Source organism: Mus caroli, chromosome 1 (assembly GCF_900094665.2).
Source record: "Mus caroli chromosome 1, CAROLI_EIJ_v1.1, whole genome shotgun sequence".
Classification (NCBI taxonomy): Eukaryota; Metazoa; Chordata; class Mammalia; order Rodentia; family Muridae; genus Mus; species Mus caroli.
This window is the reverse complement of record NC_034570.1, coordinates 16,012,092-16,028,404: the sequence shown is the minus strand read 5'-3', so window position 1 is coordinate 16,028,404 and position 16,313 is coordinate 16,012,092. Positions and strand designations below refer to the sequence as shown.

Here is a 16,313-nt window from a genome sequence, read left to right as displayed (position 1 = left end):
GAAATTCATTATCTATTTGCTGTCTTCTAGTCAAGATTTAGAACAGTGTGGGACAGATAATGGGGGCTCAAAAGCTGCTAGATTATTGTCATATGAATGGGCAAGCAAATGGTGTACAGTTCTAGTTCTGGGTGAAGTCTATTGCGTATATTAAAATACTTCCTGTGCTCACTTTGGCAGCACATAAAATTGGAATGATACAGAGAACATTAGCATGGCCCCTGTGCAAGGATGACACGTAAATTCGTGAAGTGTTCCATATTTTTTGGTTCGCTACTCTCTTGACCCAAAAAACCCCACAAAATCATGCAAATCAAGAGGTTCAAACCTTCATGTTCACTTTAAGAACACCTGGGAAACCGCCCAGGCCATCAAGGGTATGCATAACTGTAATGCCACCAAATATCTGAAGGATGTCACTTTAAAGAAGCAATGTGTGCCATTCTGGTGGTATAATGATGGAGTCGGTAGGTGTGCCCAGGCCAAACAGTGGGGTTGGACACAGAGATGGTGGCCCAAAAGAGTGCTGAGTTTTTGCTACTCATGCTTAAAAAATGCAGAGAGTAACGCTGAACTTAAGGGTTTAGAGTAGATTGAACACATCCAGATGAACAAGGCACCTAAGATGTGCTGATGAACCTACAGAGCTCATGGCTGGATTAACCCATACATGAGTCCCCCTGCCACATTGAGATGATCCTCACTGAGAAGGAACAGATCATTGAAAGCCAGAAGAGGAGGCTTCACAGAAGAAAAAGATATCCCAGAAGAAACTGAAGAAACAAAAACTCATGGCCCCGTAATAAATTCAGCATAAAATAAATGCAGATAAAGTTAAAGGTCTTCTTGTGGTCTTTAATGAGCCCTGTTGGGAGAGATGTGCTTTAACATGCAGAAGCATGTTATTAAACAGTGAAGTAGATGGTTCAGAACTATGTGACCATGTAAATATGACTGTCTAGCTTTATTGAATTAGCAAAGACTATAGGTATAAAATCTGTTTCGCCCATAAACTATTGGGTATTTGATTAAAAAAATATTTCCTGCTTTCTTGATTGCAATCTTTACTAGTTAATTTTTTTCAGTCTCCTCAATTGTTTCAGTCATACTTATGAATGTTCACATATACACACATGAATGTATGTACACACATGTAAAATATATGTTCACATATACACACATAGTATATATAGACATACTCACATATGTGTACACATATATAGTTATGGGTTCTCAACAGCATAATGTCCCTTACTAAGTTATCTTTCTGCTTCTAAAATATGTAGAGGAATGTCTTTTCTGGTGAAGAACTCCAGCCCTCAATACATAATTTATATTCTATATAACTCAATTTTGATCCACAGTATGTATGAAAGCACTTGAAGGACAATAAAGAGCTACTCAGTAAGAGATCAAAGTATTGTCACACTCACCACGAGCAACTCAGTCTCTGGACATCTCTTGTGGCCTTTATTATTCATAACCAGGAATCAAATCTGAAAAAAGCTGAGAAAATTTTCTTTTAATTTTCTCATTCCACCGACAGGCTGAGATAAACTAGGAAAGTGTCAAGGCTGGAATAGTTTCTTCAAAAGACTTTAAGGAACCAGATCTGAAATATTATAGTGTACTCATGTGTACATACTTGTGTGGGGTGGGAGGGGCAGAGTGTTCCTGCCAGCTTTGTTTTTCAGTCACTCTCTGCATCATTTTCAGGAGATTCTCTAACCAAATCTGGATGTCACTGATAGGGCTAGACTGCCTGCCTGGATTCTTCTGTCTCTGCCTTCTCAATGCTGGGATGATGGAGCTACCCTATAATGCTGAGCCTTCTTTGTGGGTGCTGAGAACTGAGTTATCTCCCCATGCTCCTCCTTTCAATTATTCTTAAATTGTACTGAAAAAAGTCACATTTTTATAAGCATAATAAATAAATTGAGATCTATCTACTTTTGCTTTATTTTGTTTTGGAGTGCAAAGCCTTTTGCCTGCTAACCTATTTTGCTGTCCCTCTTCAATATTATTTTACTCTAATTAGAAAAAGACACAAAATTTGCATTTATTACTCATCTCTATTCCTCTCCAACTCTCACTCTTCCATTTTTGCATTTTGAGGCAGAATCTGTAGGCAAAACTGGGTTCTCAATCCCCACTGCTGAAGAAGGCTTTGAACTTCTGATCCTTCTGCCTCTAGTTCCCATTGCTGGGTTTATAGGCCTATATCTCAGAGAAGAGCTGGGGATGGAACTCTGAGCTTTACACATGCCAGGCAAGTCCTCCGTTCATTGAGCATATGTCTAACCCCTCAACCTTTTCTTTTCTAGTTATTAGGGATACTGTTAAACACAAAAGAGAATTAATCAGTTATTACTAATGAGTTAGGGTAGAAGGAGCCATATTGCCTTCATTCCATTAATTATACTTTTTTTGTCCTTTTGTGTTAAGATGCTCAATAGCTATAGGCATTTTTGAATTAAAACTTATCATTTTCATTCCAAGTAATTATGAGGAGCAATAAAAACAAAGAAGAAAAGTTACCCTCTTTCAGCGCATTATGCATTCCAGGCGAAGACTTTCTGCAGTTGAGGAAACATTTATATTTCCTGAATGAGGTAATGAATCTCTTTCTCATCTGGTGGTCAAGCAGCTTGATGTTAAGTGGCTGAGAGATAATAATTAACTAAGAGGTAATTAGGGGAGATTAGACTATGCTTATGATGTAGAGCCTTTATATTTTAGGTATCTCTGTGTCTTTCCCTCATACATACATATATGCATGCATAAAACTATGATAAATATGAGTTGGGGGATACAGTAATTTGTTTGATTATCCAATGAGTATATGTGTATATAAATACATGTATATGTATGTGCATGCTCACATGTAAATATGTAATGAAACTATCCTATTTTTTTTACTGTAAATCCATGCAATATAAATGACATTTTGTACCTTCTTATTGCTCACAATGCCATTTCTTTAAAATGCTTTGACTAGAAGCTTGCTTCCAGTTTCCATTGCTGCTTAGTAATACACTTCTTGTTCTTAATGTGATATTCTATTTCTTGGTCTACTGGTGTATACCAGGACAGTTAAATGCTTGGCAGGCTTTCAAGCCAGAAGGAACTGAGTTAGATCCGGGCTTCACCATCCACCATCTCTGTGACCTTGGTTAAACTAAGAGTCTTTATAAGCCTCGGGATTCTCCCTTCTGGGGGAGTACCAAATTATTGTGACTTCAGAAGTCACAGCAATAGCAAGCACTTGTGACCATTGTGAGGCAGTGTTACTGTGCACTTCCCAGGTCATGAGGGATGTTTGGGGCTAAATGAGGAAATATTTTTAAAGCCATTAGTTTTTGACAGGGCATGGTCCAGAATAAGAACTCAATTAACTTTTGTTGTTTCTTTTGGACTTATAGAGATAACAGAGGAGATGGCTGAGAATTGGACCCAAGTTAAAATGTTATTTACAGATAGCAGCTGCTTCTATATATAAAGCAAACTGAATTACTGAAAGAATTAGTTGGATAATAAAGACGTTGGATTGCTTTTGCCCCTGTTATCTTCAGGATGTACACTGAAGTGGTTTTCTTTGCTTTGCAAGAGAAGAGGAGGTAGAGACAGTAGAATTGTCATCTGGCTGCCTCCTTTCTCCTGTTGCTCAGACTCAGCAAGTCCTATGGCTTCTCTGGGGCAACTGGGGTGGGATCTCATCCCCTCTAAAGTTGTTTTCAATTCACAGCTTTAAGGATCTTTCCAGTCTATTATATTTAGAATTTGTATATTATCAAAATGATTACTGCTGGCTGCTGGAGATGAAGCTTCGTTTCTTTTAAAAATACAATATTTATGAACTATTTGAGGATTTTCATACATGCACATAGAGCATTTTAACTATATTCAGGAACCATTATTCCCCACAATTCCTTCCCAATCCAACTTCTACTCTAGCCCCTCCCCTTACTTCTTTCCCCTTTTCACAAATAACGTTGAGTCCAATCAGTGTCACCCACATGCTCTGGAGCCAGTGGAGCATGCCTGATTAAAAACAAAACAAACAAACAAACAAACAAACAAAAAACAAGAATGACTTTGTTTCCTCTAACAGCTCTCAATATTCAATAGCTGCTCTGCTGGGATGGTGACACGTGTGCCCCTCCCCTTCCATGCTGGGATCTTGACTGGCTTCTTTAGTACAGGTCTTGTGCAAACAGCCACAGCTGTTGTGCCATTTCGATCCACTGTCCAGCCCATTGTCAAATTTCCCCATCTTGTTGATTTTAGAGCACACTGTCACGTGCTGAATCCAGCATGCCTTTTTGTCCCAGATGAGTCAGTTAGCTCCTTGTAGTACCTGGAAGAGCAATACAAATGGAGGAATAATTTTGTCTCACAGTTTGAAGTGTTTGCCTGTTGTGCTAAGAATGGTGTGTTGGTAGAGCAGCTCACTAGGGGAACACAAGTCAGAGGAAGGAGAAGAGGCCGAGGCATGATATAACCTTCAATATATTCCCCTAGAGACCTAAAGCCTCCTATAAGGCCCTACATTCTATGTCTCATAAGCTCCCAGGAATGTGAGTCCATCAGGGGATGAGTCCATTGCTCAGACCAGAGTCCTCAGTACCTGATTGTCTAGGCAATGGACTCACACGCTTACCTGGCAGTCTGTTTTCCTATTCTTGGAAATTAAGTTTACAGTCTAGACTAAGCTTCTCTCCAGGAAACTGTGTACATCCTTACTCCTTATTGATACTGATCTAACCTCAGATTTTATTGGTGCTTCAGGTCCATGTTACAAGTGAGTGGCCTGGAAATGCGGCAAACAGGACTCCCCCAATACACCACTCATCTTTCTGGTTATCAGGCTTATCGGTCACGTGGCAGACAGTTCAATGCCTGCAGAAGTTGTAGACACCAGCTTGGGTTGAAAAGAAATGGGTCTGATGAGCATGGGATTTTGCTCATATTGAAATATTCTGTATTAATTCTTCATTTTTGGAATAGGATGTCTCGGTCAATGTTAGACGTTTGGAAGCTGGGCAAATATGTTCCTAATTGGTAAACTCAGAATGATTTACCTATAAATTGCCTGTGAAAGAACACTTAATTATTTCCTTTCTTGGTTGAAATATGGCTACTCTTGCTGCAGAGGATGGGGTGATAAATTGACTCACCAGAGATTGGTCAGCAAGGTAGACCCTGGGTGGAATCTGGGGCAGTCACAGGTTGTTCAGTGGGTTTGAGTAAGTCCATTTGGTTCTGAATAATGGCATCTCTCTTCCACAGGAAGAAAGAAAAGATTATAACATGTCTAGTCCTGTGGATGAGAGCAGCAAAGGAGAAGGCAATTGTACTGCCTACATTTGCAAGCAGGAATTCCATAAGGTCCCAAGAAGCAGCTTAATTAATTCTGCATGGGAAAGTATTAACAAGGAGTTTTGAAAATTACCTGTAACTTCTTTTGCCTTGGAAGTCTTTGGGTTGTGAGCCTCTTCCTGGTGACAGGCTAACGTAACTTTCATCATGAGAAGACACTGTATGTAAGGCTAGGTGAATCACTGACAGAATTTGTAATCTAATTAGAACTTGACTTTTGTTTGTGTCAGTGCATGTGTGTTGGAGTGTGTGCGGAGATTGTGTGTGTGTGTATGTATGTGTGTGTGTGTGTGTGTGTGTGTAGGGTATAGGACAGCTTTGCACACTCTTATTTTGTTGATTTTCTTTGAGACATGGTCTCTCACTAGGTCAGAGCTCACGAGCTCTTAGAGATTTGCCTGTATTTGTTTCCCCTGTCTCTGAAAGCTGGATTTATAAGTTTACCATGGTGGCTGTTCAGTTTTATTGTATTTTTATGTAGGTTCTAGAGATTGAACTCAGAATCTCATAGTTGTTAGGCAAGCATTTTATCAACTGTGGTATCTCCAGGCCTTGACTTTTTCTACCTGTGTGTACAAGGGCAGGCAGATGGCTGTCAGAGCAAAACTTCAGGTGTTGACCATTACCTTCTATCTTGTTTGAAACAGGGTGCCTCAGTTTGATGCTGCATATGGCAATTAATGGGTCCACAAGGTTCTAGGATTCTTTTGTCTCAGTCTCAGTCTCAATCTCACCATACAAACACCAGGTTGCAGACAAGCACTGCTATGTCTGGTTTTATGTAGGTTCTGGGAATTTGATCTCCAGTTCTCATGCTTGTATGGTAATTATTTTACTCACTGAAGCATCCTTCCAGTCCAATTATTAACGAATATGACATCAGATTTTTTTCATTCTTTGACCAGTGTGGAAGATTATACATTTCTAGGCCATGGATGTCAAGAGCCAGAACTGATGTTGCTCATCCTGATTGAAAGCACCTGTGGACTTCTGGGAAAGAATTAGATGCACAAATAATTGTTAAGTGAGTGAACCAAGAATTGAGTTTCTTATTTGAAAAGAAACATTAATGTTAGTTGTGAATTTTCTATAGCCAGCATCCTTCCTGGTACTCTCACATGTTACTGGATTCATTCAGACAGTGACCAATTTCATTTGCTATTTCTGTATCAGGAGATCAGAGACAAAGGCTTTTTTATGTGAGAGACACTTCCCTCTGAAGCCCGTTATTTCTTTCCAACCAGGCAATGGCTCATATTATTTACTTCCAGACACACTTGATTAGCCATAAATGAAAGGTAATCCATTGCTGTGAGAAAGGACATGCTTTCCATAGATGGGCAGACAGACAGATAGATAGATGCTTAACAATTTACAGTTTATGTCTTGACAACTTGGATATTATATGAAAAATGCTACTGAAAGGACCAGTCCTTCTCTAGCACAGCATTTTTCAGTAATGAAAGATAAATGTCTCAAACTCCCTTACTTAAAACCCTTCATTGGCTTTCCATTAGCCCTTCAGTTCAAATCCAAACTGAATATGGCTTACAGGGTCCTTCAGGACTTGGCCTCTCCTTACCTTTCTATCTCATTTGTTGATTAATGATCCCTAGATCCTATTCATCCCAGATAGGAAGGGAGCTGGAAGTTTGGGCTCCTTATGTAACCAGGATTCTTGGACAGATGAAACTATGAGACCAAACATTTTATTCTGTTGTTTCTTATGTACTGTGTAATATTCACAAAGCCATAGCTTATAGCCTATATTTTTATAATCTTCCACAATGATCAAAGAATGAAAAATTTGATATATTTGTAAATAATTGGGACTGGGGTGATGCTTCAGTCTATAAAATAAGAGAAGTTCTCATAGTTTCAAAATTACTATACAATATAACTTACCCTTGATTTTTAATAGAGCAATGATATAGCCAAATCAGAGAAATATATTTGAAAGCCACTGAAAGACTATCTGGCTCAGAGAGATGTAACTACTTAAATGTGAATTGGGTGGTTTCTTAGGGAATATTGATAAGGAAAAGAAAGAAGGCAATACATTGGCAGATAGAGAGGCTTGAGGCAGAATTTTTTTGGGGGGGGTGGGGTAGGACGGAAAGGTTTTGTTTCTGTCTTTGTTTCCTTTTGCAGATGTTTTCTTTGTGAGGACTTCAGTGACATTAGGAAACAGTGCAGTAATCAAGATCTTTGAGCTCATAGATATAGGAAGTACTGTGCATGAAGCACATGATGGTTTTCTGTAGCTCTAAACAGAAAGGATTTAGTTAGGAAGTAATTAATGGCAGCTTCACGGATGACAAGCATTTACTCCTGTCTGTATCTCAGTTCCTTTAAACATTTAGGAGCAGTTCCACAAATATGGTTATCCTTATAATCAGTATAGAATTGATTCAGAAAGAAGATTATCTCAATGTGTTTTATATCATGTAGAACAAGTAAAACTCTAAGTGAATCATAACGTCCCTTCTCTGCTGTCTGTAAAACAGGCTGTTCACTATACCAGGACGTGTTCATTTTCCTGAAGCAGTTCAACTGCACTGTAGACACTATTATGTTTTTACATTTGATATAGACACCATAGTAGAGGAAGTCTTGGAAATTACAGAAAGTATTTATTGGATGAGAAAGGGAATTAGTCCATAATTCCAAGTTTGTATTTATTTCTCAGCCGCTTCAGATGAGAGCAAGCATGGCAAGATTCTGCACATGCAAAGCTACCACATAACTTACCCACAATCTTAAGAAATACCTACAGTCCTCAGTATGTGGTGTCCACAGCATTTAGGTATAGAATGAACCCCCGCCCCCCCAATCTATGTTTTAAGATATTTGTTCAGGCGACTCTGATGCATGATCAGGTTTCGAATGAGCCCAGAACAGTAAAGTGAGCCCCATCAAGTTGTCAATGCTGAAAGGTTACTAACACAGTGCCTCTGCTCTTTTCCCAGTGGTCATTTGACTTGTACAAAGAGCAGTGGGCACACTGGATGGGCTTCTCTTGGGCATAGTGTTTTAGATTGGCAGCAGTTCTTTATCCTGCCAGGGGACTCTAAACTGATAAAGACTATTTCTTTCATCTGCTATTGTTTGTGGCTGCGAGTCAATGACTTTATTTCAGATACATTTTTCCCCCTCTGTGTAGTCTATGTCACTGCAACACAAGACTAATTAAGGAACTGGTATGCGATATCCATTCCTAGGACATGTATAATTCTCTTCCTGCATCTCAAGAACATTTTTGCAAACACGTTCAGTTCATATTTTCTTTTTTTAATCAGGCAGAGACATTACAATTAAAATACCGTTAAAGCGATTCTGGCAAGTATTGCAATAAGCATGTTTTTTAATTAAAGGGAGAATGGGACTGCAAGGGGTATGTGCGTGTAAGCAGCATCAGCTAAAGGGGAAATTTTCAGCCTATATCTGTTTTAATTGAAAGGAAAAAGAGATGGGGAAGAGCAGCAGTAGCCCCTGCTTGCTTGCTGGTGTGTAAGTGGCTTCATCCCAGGATGCTAAGTTTAGGTGTTCTGTGCTTGATTAATTAGTAGCCAGCCAGAGAGTCCATTCCCTTTGCCCCTGATCCTTAAAGCATGATTTATGCCTCACATCCTCCATGAATATGTGAGGACTTAGGCTTCTATTTCCTGAGCTGCTAGTGGATAGGATTATGGAGCGTGGACTGAGCTCTTGGGGGCTCTCGTTTGCCAGCCAAATTGATTTTCCGCCTCTCTGGCCGGGGACAAGCCCACCTCGAAGGCTTCCCAGGCTCTGCTCCAGTGGATCAGGCACGAGTCTAATTTGGATCTTGCCAACAAAGGAAATAGTGTGGTGTGCATCCTATCACAATGCAGGCTTCAGGCTGTGGCTGCCTTGCCTAAACACTATTCTCCTCTGTTCTTACTCACCTCTACATGGCTCCCACCCTCCAAACAGCACAAAGCAGCAGAGTGTAGCTTCACACTCCACTGCAGCCCATATCATAGCTAGTTCTCCCTTATCAAGGCAGAGTACGATCTGTGCATCCTGAATGTACAGTCACCTGTCATTCTCCATAGGCACTAATCTGCAGCTCCCCTGACTACTTATTCGACTAGTTAACAGTTGAAAAGTTGTGATATATATGCTGCTAAATTATTTAAGAAAAAATATAAATGAAGGTTAGTAGTCACTGTGAGCAAATAAATTCAGTAACTTGCTTCCTCCAATCCAGGTAGTTCAAGGTTTGAATAGACAGGTGATCTAGTTAATTGGAGACCTTGGATACTTTTTTGAGTCTTGCATCAGTCTCAGTCTCACTGTGCCTCTCTTTGCAGACTGAATCTTGAGTTCATTGCTCATTTCTTGTCTCCCTTATACTCACCTGCTCAACAAAGATGCTATTCCTCCAAATCTTTACTCTCCTAATCCTCCTAAAAGTGGTACAAAACATTTGACACCTCATTGCTCCTTTCACACCTTTTAAAACGTTTCCTACTGGACTGGAGAGATGACTCAGAGATTAAGCACACTGGCTGCTCTTCCAGAGGTCCTGAGTTTAATTCTCAGCAATCACATCATGGCTCACAACCATTAATAATGAGATCTGGTACCCTCTTCTGGCTTGCAGGCACACATGCATGTAGAACACTGTATACACATAATAAATAAAGAACTCTAAAAAATTTCCCAAGAGTCCTACATTTGCAACCTGCTGATTATTCTAATCTATTTAATTTTTATTATGCTAGGCTTTGCATGTGGATAGTCAATTGACCCTTCTTCCATTTTGTGTCTTCTTTTTTCGTTCTACTTCCATAGATTAAAATTGTTAAGTAAATAATTAACTATTTCCCATAGCCCAGGCACTGCTGTAGGCACAGGAACTATGGCTATGGATGAATCTGGTTTAACTCTTTCTCCTACAGAGTTTTCTTTTATAAGGAAAACAGTGAACCATAAGCAGGTGAGTTATGTTTTTATTAGACTTCTTACTCCTATGAGCAATATGCAGCAGTGGCTTGAGATGGGCAGGGGACCCATATTGAGGAAAGGTGGGTAGGGAACTTTATATACATCAAGGGTAAATGCTACAAGATGGGACGATGATCAATGCAATGGGATCATTGGTTTAACAAGGGAGTAGAGGCAGAGTGAAAGGCTGGAAAACAATTTTCCAAGCAAATGGTCCAAAGAAACAAGCTGGAGTAGCCATTCTAATATCAAATAAAATTGACTTCCAACCCAAAGTTATCAAAAAAGACAAGGAGCATACTCAACAAAGGTAAAATCCTCCAAGAGGAATTCTCAGTTCTTAATATCTATGCTCCAAATACAAGGGCAGACACATTCACTAAAGAAACTTTAGTAAAGCTCAAAGCACGTATTGCACCCCACACAATAATAGTGGGAGACTTCAACACCCCACTCTCACCAATGGACAGTTCCTGGAAACAGAAACTAAACAGAGACACATGCACACTAACAGAACTTATGAAACAAATGGATTTATTAGATATGTACAGAACATTTTATCCTAAAACAAAAGGATATACCTTCCTCTCAGCGCCACATGGTACCTCCTTCAAAACTGACCATATAATTGGTCACAAGGTAGGCCTCCACAGATACAAAAATATTGAAATCATCCCATGCATCCTATCTGATCACCACGGACTAAGGCTGATCTTCAACGACAGCATAAATAATAGAAAGCCAACATTCACATGGAAACTGAACAACACTCTACTCAATGATTCCTTGGTCAAAGATGAAATAAAGAAAGAAATTAAAGACTTTTTAGAGTTTAATGAAAAATGAAGCCATAACATACCCAAATTTTGGGAAGGCAGTCCTAAGAGGAAAACTCATAGCCCTGAGTGCCTCCAAAAAGAAACTAGAGAGAGCATACACTAGCAGCCTGACAGCACACCTAGAAGCTCTAGAAATAAAGGAAGGAAATTCACCCAAGAGGAGTAGAGGGCAGGAAATAATTAAACTCAGGGCTGAAATCAATCAAATGGAAGCAAAAAGAACTATTCAAAGAATCAACCCATGCAGGAGCTGGTTCTTTGAGAAAATCAACAAGATAGATAAACCCTTAGCCAGATTAACTAGAGGGCACAGGGACAGTATCCTAATTAACAAAATCAAAAATGAAAAAGGAGACATAACAATAGAACCTGAGGAAATCCAAAACATCATCAGATCCTATTACAAAAGGCTATAGTCAACAAAACAAGAAAACCTGTACGAAATGGACAACTTCCTAGACAGATACCAGGCACCAAACTTAAATCAGGATCAGATTAATGATCTAACCAGTCCTATTTACCCTAAAGAAATAGAAGCAGTCATCAATAGTCTCCCAACCAAACAAAGCCCAGGACCAGATGGCTTTAGTGCAGAGTTCTATCAGACCTTCAAAGAAGACCTAATTCCAACTCTCCTCAAACTATTCAACAAAATAGAAACAGAAGGTACTTTCCCCAATTCATTCTATGAAGCCACATTTACTCTGATACCTAAACCACACAAAGATCCAGCAAAGAAAGAGAACTTCAGATCAATTTCCGTTATGAATATCGATGCAAAAATACTCAATAAAATCCTCGCAAACAAATCCAAGAACACATCAAAAAACTCATCCATCATGACCAAGTAGGCTTCATCCCAGGGATGCAGGACTCGTTTAATATACAGAAATCCATCAACATAATCCACTATATAAACAAACTCAAAGACAAAAACCACATGATCATCTTTTTAGATGCTGAGAAAGCATTTGACAAAATCCAACACTCCTTCATGACAAAAGTCTTGGAAAGATCCGGAATTGAAGGCCCATACCTAAATATAATAAAAACAATCTACAGGAAACCAGTAGCTAACATCAAACTAAATGGAGAGAAACTCGAAGCAATCCCACTAAAATCAGGGACTAGACAAGGCTGCCCACTTTCTCCCTACCTCTTCAATATAGTATTTGAAGTTCTAGCCAGAGCAATTTGACAACAAAAGGAGATCAAGGGGATACAAATTGGAAAGGAAGATGTCAAAATATCACTATTTGCAGATGATATGATAGTATATATAAGTGGCCCCAAAAATTCCATCATAGAACTCCTAAACCTGATAAACAGCTTCAGTGCAATAGTTGGATATAAAATTAACTCAAACAAATCAATGGCCTTTCTCTACATGAACGATAAACCGACTGAGAAAGAAATTAGGGAAACAACATCCTTCACAGTAGTCACAAATAATATAAAATACCTTGGTGTGACTCTAACTAAGGAAGTGAAAGATCTGTATGATAAGAACTTCAAGTCTCTGAAGAAAGAAATTGAAGAAGATCTCAGAAGATGCAAAGAACTCCCATGGTCATGGATTGGCAGGATTAATATCGTCAAAATGGCTATCCTACCAAAAGCAATCTACAGATTCAATGCAATCCCCATCAAAATTCCAACTCAATTCTTCACTGAGTTAGAAAGTGCAAATTGCAAATTCATCTGGAATAATAAAAAACCGAGGATAGCAAAAACTATTCTCAACAATAAAAGAACCTCTGCTGGAATCACCATGCCTGACATTAAGCTGAACTACAGAGCAATTGTGATAAAAACTGCATGGTACTGGTACAGTGACAGACAGGCAGACCAATGGAATAGAATTGAAGACCCAGAAATGAATCCACACACCTATGGTCACTTGATCTTTGACAAGGGAGCTAAAACCATCCATTGGGAAAAGGACACCATTTTCAACAAATGGTGCTGGCACAACTGGTGGTTATCATGTAGAAGAATGTGAATTGATCCATCCTTATCTCCTTGTAGAAAGCTCAAGTCTAAATGGATCAAAGACTTCCACATAAAACCAGAGACACTGAAATTTATAGAGGAGAAAGTGGGGAAAAGCCTTAAAGATATGAGCACAGGGGAAATATTCCTAAACAGAACAGCAATGACAAAAGGGACTTCATTAAATTGCAAATCTTCTGTAAGGCAAAAGACACTGTCAATAAGAATAAAAGGCCACAAGCCGGGCGTGGTGGCGCACACCTTTAATCCCAGCACTCGGGAGGCAGAGGCAGGCGGATTTCTGAGTTCGAGGCCAGCCTGGTCTACAAAGTGAGTTCCAGGACAGCCAGGGCTACACAGAGAAACCCTGTCTCGAAAAACCAAAAAAAAAAAAAAAAAAAAAAAAGAATAAAAGGCCACCAAATGATTGGGAAATGATTTATACCAATCCTAAATCTGATAGGGGACTAATATCCAATATATACAAAGAACTGGAGAAGCTGGACTCCAGAAATTCAAATAACCCCATTAAAAATGGGGTACAGAGCCAAACAAAGAATTCTCAACTGAGGAATACTGAATGGCTGAGAAGCACCTGAAAAAATGTTCAACATCCTCAACAATCAGGGAAATGCAAATCAAAACAACTTTGAGATGCCACCTCACACCAGTCAGAATGGTTATGATCAAAAATTCAGGGGACAGCAGATGCTGGCATGAATGTGGAGAAAGAGGAACACTCCTCCATTGCTGGTGGGATTGCAAGCTTGTACAACCACTCTGCAAGCCAGTCTGGAGATTCCTCAGAAAATTGGACATAATACTACCAGAAGATCCAGCAAGTACCTCTTCTGGGTATATACCCAGAAGAATTTCCAACTCGTAACAAGAACACATGCTCCACTATTTTCATAGCAGCCTTATTTATAATAGCCCAAACCTGGAAAGAACCTAGTTGTCCCTCAACAGAAGAATGGGTACAGAAAACGTGGAACATTTACACAAAGGAGTAATACTCATCTATTAAAAACATTGAATTTACGAAAATCTTGGACAAATGGATGTATCTGGAGGATATCATCCTTAGTGAGATAACCCAGTCACAAAAGAAGTCATTTGATATGCACTCACTGATAAGTGGATATTAACCCAGAAACATAGAACACCCAAGATACAATTTGAAAAACACTAGAAAATCAAGAAGAGGGAAGACCAAGGTGGAGGGTGACTTCATTCCTCCTTAAAATAGGGAAGAAAATACCCTTGAAATGAGTTACAGAGACAAAGTTTGGAGCTAAGTTGAAAGGATGGACTATCCAGAGACTATCCCACCTAGGGATCCATCCCATAATCAGCCACCAAACCCAGACACTATTGCATATGCCAACAAGATTTTGCTGAAGGGACCCTGGTATAGCTGTCTCATATGAGGCTATGCCTTTGCCTTGCAAATACAGAAGTGGATGGTCACAGTCATCTATAACATGGATCAGAGGGCCCCCAATGGAGAAGCTAGAGGAAGCTCTCAAGGAGTTGAAGGGGTCTGCAACCCAATAGGTGGAACAGCAATATGAACTAACCAGTACCCCCAGAGCTCGTGTCTCTAGCTGCATATGTAGCAGAAGATGGCCTAGCTGGCCATCACTGGGAAGAGAGGCCCCATGGTGTTCCAAATTTTATATGCTCCAGTACAGGGGAATGCCAGGGCCAAGAAGTGGGAGTAGGTGGGTAGGGAAGCTGTGCAGGGGGTCGGGGGGTTTATAGGGTACTTTCAGGATAGCATTTGAAATATAAAGAAAATATTTGTATATAAAGAAAATATCTAATAATAAAAAGAAGGGAGTAGAGGAAGATAAAGTTAAAGACCAACCCGGAAATGTGCAGTAGGCTTTGTCTTTGAAAGTAATGAGGACAATTACAGGATTTTAAGCAAAGAAATGGTTAATGTTGTTTCTATGAAAAACAAAACAAACAAATCCAAGCTCTTTCTGTAATGCAAAATTGAGATAAAAATTACTTAGGTCCTAAGGGTATATATTCAGTTGGGGAGAAGTACTAGGTCATGAGGATAATTTGAACATAGGATGCATAAAATTGCCTGTGGGATTTGTTGTTGGGTCTGAGTGAAAGTTGATTCTAGAGTTGTGGGACTAGGCAACTGTATAGGGTTAACCAGATTTCAGATAAGAGGAGTTTAGGTTTTGAACTGTTGGATTGAAAAGATTATTGGACACCCAAGTATTGACTAGGAGGTTGGGGGTATCAGTTGAGTTCAGAGATGAGATTGGAATTTGGGTTAAAAGTTTGGGAGTAATCGCCAACTAGATACCTTGATTTTTAATCCTTGAGATAATATGAGGACAGTGAAGGCGATGTACATGCACTAATAAGAACAGTCACCAGAGTGATGAGTCTTTGGACACATGAAGTGTCATTGGTTGGGATAATCAGAGAGATCAGCTACCAGTGGGATGGCTGCCTGGGAATTAGGAGGAAGATGGGCCAATGTTGGAGTAATGAATGCCTTTAAGTCGAGGAATTTCGAGGACAGCCAGTGCTCTCCTCAAGGTTATTTTAAATAAAATGTTCAATGAGTTTGGTCCATGGTAAGTATTTAATAAATATTTGCTCCTTTTTTAAATTTAATTTTAATTTTTTACTTATTCACTTTATATCCTGTTCACTGCCCCTTTCCAGGTCACCTCCTCCCATCACTTCTCCCCATCTTCCTCTTTTTCTCTTCTGAGCAGGTTGGGGGCCCCTGGGCATTCCCTCCACCCTGGCATATTAAGTTTCTAGGAGCCTAGGCTCTTTCTCTCCCATTGAGGCCAGAGAAGGCAGCCCAGCTAGTATAACTCACAGGCAACAACTTTCTGGATAGCTTCTATTCCACTTGTTCAGGACCCACATGAAGGCCTTTCTTTTTTGAGTAAGCATGTTGTGTTACAATATATTTTTGTTATTTGGGAGGCAGAAGCAGGTGGATCTCTGTGAGTTCGAGGCCAGCCTGGTAAACATAGTAAGTTTTTCCAGAACAGCCAGAGCTACATATGGGACCTTATTTCAAGAGAGAGAGAGAGAGAGAGAGAGAGAGAGAGAGAGAGAGAGAGAGAGAGAGAGAGAGAGAGAGAG

General features: G+C 39.6%; 1 protein-coding gene and 1 non-coding gene across 4 annotated transcripts in view; both read left to right on the top strand.

Moving 5' to 3' along the window:
• The window catches only part of Pkhd1 (PKHD1 ciliary IPT domain containing fibrocystin/polyductin), a 499,157-nt gene that overhangs the window by 148,980 nt on the left and 333,864 nt on the right, over window positions 1–16,313 (top strand). The gene's annotated exons all lie outside the window — the stretch shown is intronic.
• Window positions 165–266, top strand: LOC115032348. The gene has a single exon (XR_003838028.1). It is a non-coding gene; the product is annotated as a U6 spliceosomal RNA (small nuclear RNA).